Raw genomic sequence first — 13,551 nt, forward strand, 5'->3', positions numbered from 1 at the left:
CTCACTGATCTTGTAATTTGGCGGCTATTTCATTTTCTGTCATATCACTGAGACAACTATCCCTGTCTCTGACAATGCCTTTGCTCGAATTTAGAGTTTTGTGAGGAGAAATCAGAACAGAAGTTGAAACCAACTGTTTGGCAGCTTGCAAGATAGAAGATTGTTTTGGGGTTTTGCATTCCACCAGCAGAAATCCGGATCTAATTTTCTTGACATCCTGAACATCACCAGCAATGCCATAAAGTGACTTTGAAATTGCAAATGGGTTAAGCTTCAAGGGGGTACCATCAGAAGCAGTAACCACTAAAAATCGAGACCAACTGTTGTTTGAAGAATTCTTCAAAATAGTATTTTCCTCGTCTGAGGAATCATCCAGCGAACGTTTTGATTATTTGGATTGTGCCATGTTGATTGTGTATATGGTTCACCACCCCAGCTCCCCACCCACCACAAGTTTTGTTATATAAATAATTGTTCGAGACCTAAAGTATCAAGTAAATTTGAATACAAATTTTGTGCAAATACAAATAATGCACAGGGCTCGACATGACGAGCCGATTGATAGAACCGGGCCCATTCTACCGTCTAGGCGAAGTAAGGGTCGAAGTTGTGTATTGGGCAAAGGAACGTTATTCCTGGAACCAGTGCCTTCAACCACCAGACTCCCGTCCTCCGCCGACACAGGGGCGCAACACACGCCAAACAGGCTGCCCAATTCGGTCGCCTTTTACGACCAGCAATGGGGTGCTGTGGACAAATTCTACCCCGAGTCCACACGGGGGAAGAGCTATTAGCGCTACCCAGCACTCACCAAGAGGAGGTTGCTCTTCATGAGTGCCATATTTGACAGTAAAATAGCTTCCCTATTGTTTTATGGTTCGGAAATTTGTGGTTACCTTTCTCGTGCAAATATTGAAAAAGATTTACTTTAAACGATATTTATGTGTTAATAAAAAAGTACCAACCAATGTTGTACTAGGCGATGTAGGTAGAAACTACTTATGTGTTAATTATTTTAGCCGTTGTTTAAAGTATTGGTGCAGTCTATTGTATATGGATAGTTGTTGATACCAAAAAGCATGTTATGACATGTTGAAATCACAGAATGAAAACGGCAGCCACAACTGGGTAACGCATGTTCGTTTGTTGCCATTAGAAACCGGATTTGCGTATGTTTGGATCGCACAGGAGTGTTGCAGCATATCAAATTTTAAGCAAAGATGTAAAGACATAGAGATTCAGAATTGGCATGCTAAAATATTATTTCTTCATCATTTCTAAACCATTATTTTACATATAAGTCTGTACTCGAACCAGAGAAATATATTATGGATCCAAACAAGGATCTTATCAACATATTATTTGAATTCCTATGTTTGAGCCATAAGTTGGGTATTCAACACTTTAGTTACAATGACAAAGTAAAGACTGATTTACTTAAGTGCAAGATACACTACTGCCTAGAAGTTCATTCCCCTTACACGCATGGGCAACGCGTTACGCAACCAGTGTGCATCGGGTTGGTCACGCGTGTGATACCCGTGTGCAACGCGTTGCACACGGGTGTGCACCCCGTCCGCCACTCGTGTGCAACGCGTGACACACTCATTAGAGGGGGAACAAACTTTTGACCAAAGGAGGACCCGTCTTAAGCTGAACCTGGAGGTGGTAACAAGGAGAGAAAATTTTGTTATCCTGACGAAATATGATAATACACATGTATTTGCTAATGTCTCCTTTCTTTATGTGATTTTGTGGGAATAACATGAATACTGTTGTGTTTAAATAGATCTGTCTTGTTTTATACGACCATTGCTTCTAAATCCGATGGTGTTAAGAGAATACATGGTCCTGGAACATGTTATTGCAATTGAAATGCTTTTATTGTGATTTGACATTAACCGTCTGTAGTACGACTTTCAGTGATAATATGTATGAGGTTTGGCGGCGCATTGTTTTTATTGGACCCTAATTACTTTATGATGACTTGGACTCTTTATCTCAGCTCCATAGCCGTGAGGCTGGGAAAGAGCAGCATGTAATTAATGAGGGTGGGTTATATCATTGAGGATACACTTGAGGGAGAAAATACTAATTACCGTACTACAGGAAGAGACCTGTAGACGTAAGCGCGGGGTTGTGTTTTAGCTGGCCGTTCGATAATGGCCGCCAGGAGAAGTGAGCTTTGACTGCGTCATCTAAAATTAATAGCAAGAAACAGCAGTGTTATTTTCACGGGTCTGTTGAATAAACTCCCAGCGCTACGGTCAATGTATCTTCTACTTGATCCTTGATACATCATTTTGGCATTCACAATATATAGTAATTCAACGTACAAAGGAGCACTGATCTAAAGCAATTCCGCGGGAGTAGTTGTTACCTGTGCATTACTGTATTTTCCCAGTGAGTACCCGGATGATATAGCAGAAATCTAGACTTGTTCGCGACCTGTGCTCGCCATTCGTAAGCGCATTTTTATTGAAAGTAGAAGGACGTATGGTCACATTGATCAACAAAAATGAAATACAGTTTTGGAAATGTAGGTATATTTGTGGGGAGCATCGGTAATGGTGATGCAGTTTTGGTAAGTCACTTGCTTAGTAATTGTGCGATCTTTGTGTACACTATTTTGACTTGCAACACAAAGTAAATATTTCATCTGAACATTGCTTATTTTACCGTGTGTATATGTTTACATTCAAAATGTAAACATATTTCACTAAGGAAATTTATTAAACGCCTAAATATTCAGTTTATTTTACAAATTAACTGAAAAACATGTCCATCTTTATTAATATGATAACGAATTCCAAATATTTGTTTATGTTTAATATCATCACCAAGTACAGTTCTGTATTGTTGGGCTTCTTTTCTTAGCATAATTAATATATTGTGATGTGTTTAAGCTCTTTTGATCGTCTTTATCATTTTTAGTCTGTCGATTAAATAAATGAATGGATTATTCAGTCAATTTGTAAAATGACTGAAATATTTAGATATTTAATAAATTGCCTGAGTGAATCATATTTTACACATTGACTGTAACATATACACGCTTACAAAAGAAAATACTTGTGAAAACAACGTCTATCGCGCATCGAAAAACTTCCCAACCAAACGGAAAGGAACAATAATGATTCTGTTCAAAGCTGCAGCGAATGAATGAAAACAAAATGCAAATATAATTATTACAACCTACCAAAGTTATAATGTATCCGGGAATATCAACATAAAGGAACAATATCCATTGCGTCTGCAGCTGTACAAAAATACTTATTCGATGTCAAATGTCTATGTGAGAATCAAATACTTTAATAATATCTATTTGGAAACAATATTTGGAATATATATAAAATATATTATAATATTTAAATATATCGTTTTAAACGTTATTTAAATGTATCGAATATTATAACCCGTGTTTGTTTCTTAACTGATCACTTATAATTAGTTTGTTTCAATTGTTTCACATAGCTGCCAAGTTAGCTGAGAAAGCCCACGTGACAACTATTTTTATAATGTCCTCGGTTCTTAAAAACATACATTGAGTTAGATAACAATGAACAACCAGTCAGTGTATTATCGGTTACCCTTTGAACAAAGTATGTTGTTTTTACATCTGTACTTCACGCCATGATATGAGTGTATTGCCTAGGTTTAGTAATCCTACCTTCACATGTAAACACTTACTTTTGACATATCCACTGTGCAAGATAACAGTAATTAATCAATCAACGTATTTCCTGTTGATCCTTTGATGTCTGGGAATGATCAGTTGATTTACAAAAAAAAGTAAAGCAACTGACCATACATCTCTTGCTGGGCTGCCACGTGCGTATCACATAACTCACATTCCACCTCACTTCAAACCTGGATTTAGATTGAATAATTACCCCAGGTACAAGAAAGACCAAATTTGAACCTTTATAATCTGAGTGGTGCTACAACTAAGTATACATGTTATACATTCTTTAACTGAGCAGCAAGTGAATTACAACAAATACACAAGTGTAGGATTATACCAGAAAATGTGGATGACAACAAGGGAGTAGTAATTGTATCATCCACGCAATCCGAAATCCGCAAATGCTTTCACTCAGGGATACTTTTTTATTATTAAACTGTAACCATCAGGGGTATTTCCAAATAACGACATCCGATGAGCTTTCGCCGTTATTTGTCTGTTTGTTTAGGCTGAAGAAATTAATTACCATGCGCCCTTTGTTGAAATCTTCATAGATCACGGGTAACCAATCAGTTTTCAAAAATGCGTAAGCTTATTTAGCTGTCCTTGCAGACTGGTAGCCCAGTCTCTTGTCACGCTCGGTTGCGTTAACGAGCAAATTGACTCACGGCAGCTAGAAAGCCCAAGCGGAAATCCAAAGGTCGTATTACCTGAAGAATCAACCTTCATTTGAGAAATATCTACTGCTCTCAAAATTAAAGTCAGAACTTTCTAACCAAGGATTACCAGTTGAAACAGGTCGACGGCTGAACATTCCCAGGGAAGACAGCCAGTGTCCACTCTGTGAATCTATCGCTATGGGAGACGAATTGCATTATTTATTCCAATGTGAAGCTTTTCACCAACGGCGATATGAACTCTTAAATAAGCAATATCTTAAGTTTCCAAACATTTAAGAAAATTATGACCACTAACAGTGTAAGAAATCTAAAAGGCCTATCTAAATTCCTTAACAATGTGTACAATACAATTGGTAAATTGTATTAGTATCCACGTATCCTATTTTCATTATTTTTGTTAAATTGTACATAATAAAAAATGTAGATAATTGTATGTCATGTTATTCTAAGAATAAATGAGTTTGAGTTTGAGTCCGACACCCGAGAAGAAGCCAGAGATTAGTGCCCCTTTTTGAATAGTTTACACTCATGTGTTTTAGGGTTAGCTGTGTTGGCTTAAACGTATTTTTATTTCAAAAGAAATCTAGATCGGTAAACAAGCAAAACTTGCTTATGTAATACCACTCCAGGTAACAACTTAACAACAGCTGGATATATATAAGAGAGTGATGAACATAAACATACAAAATGCACAAATGAAATACACGAAGCCAATACACTGAAGCAAGTGGTGTCTGTGAAATAAGGTAATGCAGTTTTCCTTTACTACATGCATAAAATTAAGCTACTCAAACCTTTTGCTTTTGACAATGATGTCGTGAACTGATTTAAGAAGTCATGTTTGTAGAACTGCTTAACTACTGCCACGTAATATCATTTTTAGACCATACCCATGTGTGTAGAAATACAGTGTTTCTGATATTATCGTATTTTTTGACAGTTATAGAAAAAAAGAAGTTGCATCTTCAAGGTGATATCCACAAGTGCAGTCTGGTATGTCTGATACATGTCGTCTAAAGTTATCAGCGTTTAAGTCACTGCATCCGAGCCTAAGGCGACAGTGGACAATTTGGCATGATCTATGAAAATATTTGAAGTCAAAATTATTAGTAATTGCATCAGAACGATTAATTAATGATTTGATTTCTTTTAATGAGCGAGCATTAGTTACTTCATCGGATAGAGGGTTCCGCAGGTTGATCATATCCAGAAGAAATTATTATTAAGCATAGGTCTGTGTTCTACATTTGATTGTTTGTATGTTGAATCTATTTCTAAGGTTATATTTGCTGTTATCAGAGAATTGAATATACACTTTTCAAATATTTTGGCTGAGCAACTTGTGAGAGCTACAGGTCTATAATTTGAGCATTCATGTTCATCGCTGACACTGACACCGCATCAGCCCGGCAGTGGACTTGACACAGTTATTTGCGCACCGATTATATAACTCCTACAGACAGGGTGGGGTGGTTGTTTAAAGCGAAACGGACGACCCCGTCTGTTATCTAATAAATGCTGTGCGGCGCCTTTGATCTTGCCTCAAAACATACACCTTATAGTAGTAAACGACGATCAGGATGGCCTGGAAATAAACACAATTCTGTCTGCCCAGTGTATCCACAATTAACTAGAATGCTTCATATCCACAAATATATATATAGAAAATAGATATTTGCCCACAGCAAATATTCATTTGCTTAATTGCATCAGTATGGTTTATCAGAACATGTACAATGCTTTCTTACGCTTGGTGAGGCAGACTGAAATTGAACATTAGGATAACGTCAGCAGGGATAAAAGAGGTCATGCCAAAGAACTTTAATTACCAGTGGAAAAGTCAGACATTCCGATCAACCACTACCAGGCCCGGCCGGATCTCAAGGTTGACCAGATCAACACCCCAAAGGAACATCTCTACGCCAAAAAAGGAGTCCCTTTCGTCATGGTGCACAAGAAGGGGGGACAGGACATCGAGTACGACATCACAAACTACACAGACTTGTACCACTTCTTCCAGAGTAGTGGCGTACCGACCTCAAACCACTTCGTCGCCAATACCGCCGCCCTCCTTGCCAAGAGTCTCTACCAGAATCCCAACCCCCAGGATGAGAAACTGACCAAGAGACTACTAGAAGGATACCGCCGCTAGACTTCTAGCCACACATGCTCGCCAGCCGACGCCGTGCCTTCACACGCTTGCCCCCCCCCCCCCCCACACCCTCCCACACACCCCCACCCCCCCCCCCACCCCTCCCCCCGCCAGGCCCAGGCCCAAACTTTTCCATATTATTGATTATTCTTTTATCACCCACTCCCACCCAGCCAAACCCCAACCCCTTTAACTTTATTAGAATAGGCTGTAAACTTATATTATTTTATTTTTTTTTTGGGGGGGGGGTGCACTTCTTTATTTAATCATTACGCTTTTTTACCCTAATAGTATAAGTGCTTCCCCGTGTGCGAGATAGGCTTAAGTCGGAAAGCGCACGTTAAATCTCCGAGGTACCTATCTACCAGAACTTTATTTGCTGTTCTGGTCATACATAAATATATGTAAGTTACGTACATGGGGAGGCTAGATTATTTACAGCTAACAGCAATATAGTGCAAATATTATGTTCAATAAAAGAAAACGTTGATAGATCTATAACACACTTTTTGTACTATTAAACAAACTGTGGACTTTTAAGACATTTTCGTTTATTGTAATAACATCTAGCTAACAAATCATGTCACAAAGCATAGTTGCTGTCAAACCTAAAAAACATATTCAGGGAGGTCAGTTTTGACTTGCCAAGCACCTTAAGGTGAGTTTATTTTTAAACTGTCAAAAGCGATTGTCCCTTCAATACTAGTATATGGCTGGAAGCTGTTTCTCGGACTGTTATGAGTTATGATGTATTTTATGATATTACTGGGGAATGTTCAAATTAGTTACTGTCATTTAATCCAACGTTCTAACTGTCAACTGTCTCAACAGGACCATAGGTTTGGTTATATATCTCCTCCCTGTCTCTATGTCTTAAGTTGTTAATCGGTAACTGCGGTCCAAATGTATCAACTTATGCATCTATTGTTGCAAACTTGACTGATTTAAACATATCTAATTGATCATGAACTACTCAGTCAGTCAAGCACCTGTATCAGAAATGTAAAACCAGCCATGTTTCATGTAGTCCCAATATCACTGAAAAATGCCGATGAAACGTGACATATAAATTTACTCACAGACAATATATTTTTCGTGAGAGTGAAGCACAATTTTATTAAAGTTTTATTAACAATTTCATAAACTATAATAATATTAATATTAAAATTCATCATCACTTGCCAAGTTTATGAACATGTCCCCATTTGGGAGATGTCACATATAAACAAGGATTCGAACTAAGTTTGATCGTCTTTGACACTGAGGTTTATACCCACTTTGCCAGCAAACTGCAGAAGATTAACAGTGAGTGAGCATCGTTTCTATGTTTATACAAGAAAAGATGTTATGCCAAAAACGCTCACAGTAGTTAGTGAGTAAACTCACGACCTGTCATGACCTGGTTGAGTGACTTCCTCCAATCAACGTGAAAGGATTACCCACAGAGAAAGAAAGGATTAAAGTCACCCATAAATCTTATCCTAACGTAGTACTCCAACTTCTAAATGCCTCTAAAAGAAGGATTAAAATCCTAAATATATCCTACCTACGTGGTATAGGTACTCACAACCTCTAATAATAAACTGTTACGTTTGGTATCCCCAGCAATACTCACTATGGTCATTGGGCAAATGTAAAAATCACAAACCCTAACGAGATTCTGTCTACATGGTCACACCCGGTGATTGTGAAGATCTCAAATTCTATCAACAGTCAGACAGCATGGCTGTTCATATTCATTTACAACATCCTCTTATAATTAGTATAAAAGTGTCCCACACAAAACCTTCTTTTATTTATTCTTTCAAAATACAAAACAGAAAGTGGGGTGTCGGGAAATGGGACATATTCCTACGTGAAATAATGAGACATTAGTAGTGGTGACGGCTATATCATAATTGTACTGTCTAAAGCTTAAATTTGGCGAACGAAAAACGTTATATTTGCAATCAAATGGAATGACTCGTGTGGGCAAATGAATATGTTCGAAAATCCACAAACAATCATTTTATTAATGGCGAACATTTACCAACCCGCGACAATCGTGTCAACACGGGGGTTCCCCTAGCAATAAACTCGCATCTAAATTCACTACTGTTCTACTGTCGGCTAGCCACAATGGCTAGACGGGACCCTTGTTGAATGGTTCATGCCATAAAAGTCTAACAACCGAACACTAATTAAGACGGGCCGACCTTGTATTTACGGTCTGGTGAACACAGCTCAATGGCCGCTCATTAACTCAAATTTCACATCTCACTGTTTTGTTTTATCTCACTATTCATTTGATAATTTTGTCAACTTCAACTGGAACCCGGTCCCGTGTTACACGCGTGGCACACGCGCTGCACACCCGTTGCACACCCGTGTGCAACGGGTGCTCACCCCGTGTGCAACCCGTTGAGCACCCGTGTCACATGCGTGTTACACGCGTTCTCAACGCGTGTTAGGGGAATGAACTTTTAGGCAGTAGTGTATGTGATCATAATATAACTGAAGATGAATACCATTTCCTTTAGTTTGTCCATTTTATTTGGAAAACAGAAAGCTCTACATCCCAAGCTGCTATTACCTGTATCCATCACGAGCAAAATTTAATCAACTAGTAGCAACAAAAAATGTTAAGCTATTTAAAAATATTGCTATATATTTGAACAGAAATCTGCCTGTATAATGTATCATAAACATTGTATTGCGATAGTATAACAGTTGTCCAATTTGATTTATCTCATGTATTGTACTCTTGGCCAATTTCTTCTTCATCTTCTTCGTCTTTTTCTTCTTCTTCTATGGAAGTGTATTTTATTGTTTAACAATGATTGTAACTGTGTTACATTGTTTCTTTTGAGATTCGGTAGATGCTCATTGATTTGTATCGGGCTGTGATAAGTCGTCAGGAATGTTGTACTATTTAAGGTTAGCAGTCGCGAGGAAGTTACTATATTTACATGCTAGAGTGGTGTGGTTACTCCCGGAAATGGCAAGACATAAAATAGGTATACATACCTTCTTGTGCTACAGTGCTTCATGTATATTGTCAACCATTTAGGCCAAGTAAGCCTATTCTTGATACATAAACCCAGGTAGGTTTAACAACGGACAACTTCAACTACATTGCCTTAAGATATATGGATGAACAACTTCTTTATTACAATTAGGAGCGATATTTTGGTGTAGGTTCTAACACCGTTATCAAGCAAGTGATGTTTTTTCACTTGCTTGATAACGGTGTTAGAACCTACACCGAAACGTCGCTCTTAATTGTAATAAAGAAGTTGCTGATCCCTATATTTTATCCTTACTTCGTACTACAACTTCTAAATGCCTCTCAAAGCAGTTAAATTGCCTTAAAAAAACATTTCTCAAAATGAGACAGTTCACCACCATTTTTTAACTCGACAATGTTAGCTTTATATATATTGAACATAATTTTTAAAATTTCACAGAACCTTTGAAGAATATTTAACATTTTGGAAGATTGAAATCAGTTTCACCGACAGCATCAACTATACAGCAAATAAGAGAAGTAGAATGTGAATCACATCTGGATGTAACTACACAGCAACTGGACACTCCTTTTCCATCTCAAGTACTAATTCATTTATGAAACAGGGACGGTCTCATCACTCAGCCTTGTCTAAACTCCAATAGAACAATCAAATGCACCAGTGTGTGTGTGAGAGAGAGAGTAAGTCAACTGTGACATTCAGAATCCTTGTCAATACAAATATTCAAACAATGCCTTGCAATATGATTATTGAAAGGACCATCAGCACTTAATAACACTTGAAGTTTTATACTATGTTTCTTTCCCTTTTTTTTAATGTTTAGGATTTGTTTTATGATTTTGATATCCAATAGTGAGTGAGTTGGGTTTAACGCCGCTTTTAACATTATTCCAGTTTTTCGCGGCGTGTCAGCTTAATATGGGAGTAAAGCCACATCAGAAGTGATGCAGGTCTTAGACGTTTACCACTTCGATGAAACCCACGAGCATGGGTATGGTGCTGACAAACCTAGAAACATAATCGGGGTGAACCGGGATTCGAACCCACAATCATAGGTTTCTGGCGTGTCCAGGAGACGCAACTCTGCACAGCGAATCGCGGCACCTTAGACGACTGGACCACCCGTGGCCCCGATATCGAATAGTAATGCTAAAAACTAGTTTGTATATATCTCAAGTGATATCCGTGTCAAGGCTCAGACCTATTACCTGAATTTTTGGCTTGCTGATTGTCATAAGGGCATCTATAAAAAATCCCATACAAAAACTGGTATTACTTAATTTACCAGTTTTTATAGGCAGGAATATTATTAAACACATGTGAAAAGTTACGTAATAGTACCCACTCATTCAACATCTGACAATTATTATTATTTTTTTATATAAAAAATAAGCAAGTACAATGTACATAAACATTTGTCACATTGTATGCAACAATTACTGCTATTGATATGGTTCAGGAACTAAATACACATCTATTGCTGTTTGTTAGTATTGTATCATGGTACAATACGTTATTTTTCTGCAATATTGTGTTTTTCCTTGCCTTAACCTGGGGTTTTGGACGGTCAGTGGAAGGTCAGAAGAAGTGAAGGGGTGGGGTTGGGTGGGGTTCTGGGTAGGATAAAATACAATGTCAGTGTCAGAAGAATGGAATAGTGGTAAAAAACAAGGTGATCCAAAAAGATCCGCTTATGATAGATAATGAAGAAAGTGTAATTAATATTGAGAACAAATATCTAGCCATCATCATTGACTTTCGTGGGATGCCAATACATATGTCTTTTTATTATAAAAACGGCCGATTCAGACTTTATTTTCTTTGTCGTCTAAGAACTATTCAATATTGATCACACTAGTATGCCCTTGATCTAGATAACCTTTATACAAAATATTTCAACTTTCATATTCCACTGCTGGTAAGCGGGTCTGTCTGTTTCAAACAAAATAAACACACAGAGTTGTGAAGAACGTATTATGAGAAGCGAATTGTTAGAAAGCCACACATAATTTTTAATAATATTTCGCATGTCTGTCAATCATTTGCAACAGTCATTATTATTTCCTTAATAATCAAACCATGTATTATTTTTGTCTAAGTCTTCCACATTTACCAAACTTGAGTATCTTTTAATTCATTCATGCCTTACATGCTTCCCTTTTAAATACTTTTTTCTCATTTATTGTTGATTAGGGTTTTTATCAATTTTAAAGGGTAGAATGAAAACTTGGGTTTGGGATAGACCTTATCACTTAGAAACATACTTCGATCTGCGCATACAGACTTAGAGTGATACCAAACAAGCCACATGACAGGAGCTTTGACTTCAACTTTCCAGCAGTGAACGTCCCGTCTATGTGAGCAATATTCAAGCAGCCCCAGCCTCATGTGTCTACATTTTACGACTTTTGAGATGCTCCAAATCATTCTCTTTTCATGTAACTTCATATGAATATCGCTCAAAAGTACTTTGATCATCAGATCAGTTAAACAACATTCAGTACCTTAGTAAGCTTACTAAACGTTTTATGGTAAAAACGTGGATTTTACGAAAATGTTGCCTGAAGCAATTCACTGTTTTACTTATTCCCTTGCTGTTTTCAGCTGACAAATAGGCTTGCATTTGCATGTGTTTGTCAAATATACATCTTTTGTCATGGAGCTGTGTTGCAAATTACTGCAGCTAAAAGTTTAAAAGAAATATTTTGATTAGCGAGGTATCTTTTGAACCATCTCATTAAACATTACTGACTTCAATTCTTCCTAACAGCAATGTTTCAAATTAAATACAGCAGCAATACTGTGAACGATACAAAGGTAAATATCAAGCAAAAAGTACTGGGACTGCACGTTTTTGATCCCTTCTTCGACCCTCACTTCGAAATAGAATACAATTCAGCATGCATCACGTATGCAAATTGAAAGTTGAAGTTGAAACCAGATAATTTTTAAGGTTTTATCCCAGTTTATAAGAAACGTTGACAAAGGTACCACAAAATTATTCGTTCACAGCACAGAAAATTTCGGTTCTCAGAACTCAATCCATCAAGGCACACCCAAACCCAAACAGACCATGACCCGCCTCCACCCATGATCTCAAGAAGTCGGCCAAAATAAACGGGCACGTGATGCAATGTTTAGACATCAATGTTTCGCCAATCGAACGATAAATACAAATGCAAAACAATCAGTTTTGTCCACACTTGTGTATACATCAATAAAAATATAATGAGACGAATTTCATTCGTGTATATTTTTACTCTTAATTGAAGAAATCTCGGAGACTATACAAAGACTAAATGTTCCCTGAAGAAATGAAGTGGCTATTTTATTTAACCCTTTTATATACATTTGCCACAATGAATAGTTCACGATTCTCCACAGGAAATGGGTATAAGCTACAGTTGGTTAAATTCATAAATAGTCTGAAAGAAAAAGAATGCGTCGTATGACACGACGAATGTCAATATCTGTGTTAATGCACACAGCAGATTATCAAGTTTCATTAACTCTATTGTATTTTAGGTAATATTTAACAGTAATAGATGCATCTACGCGTATTAGTGCAGCAGTGAAATTGTTTACCTGGGTGAAAATATATTTCAGAGAAATACAAATTATAATTCAAGATTGAAACAGAAAACTTCTTCTTGAAATGAATGTGTTGTGTACTAATTGACTCGCATGTTAAGGAAAATAACACATGTCACATTATAACTAAGTGTTTATCTAGAGCCGATCGATCAAAAACATATTTCAGAGTTATACCAAATAATCGAGACTTCAATTTTATATTTTAAGAAAATAAACACTCAGATAATTTGGATCTAAAGCAATACTCAATTGTAATGCAGGAAACGCTCAATCTTTGCCTGACGGACCGTACATCTCACGACCAAGATGTTTTGCAACCACATCAGTTGTTTCCCCTTTCAACAGGTGGAGTCTATCCAGATCAATATAATTAATTTATTTTTACCTATAATTATTTGGTGTTTTTTAACACGAAGACTTCAATTATTTAAA

This window comes from Haliotis rufescens, unplaced genomic scaffold, assembly GCF_023055435.1.
Source record: "Haliotis rufescens isolate VD_foot unplaced genomic scaffold, xgHalRufe1.0.p SCAF_46, whole genome shotgun sequence".
Taxonomy (NCBI): domain Eukaryota; kingdom Metazoa; phylum Mollusca; class Gastropoda; order Lepetellida; family Haliotidae; genus Haliotis; species Haliotis rufescens.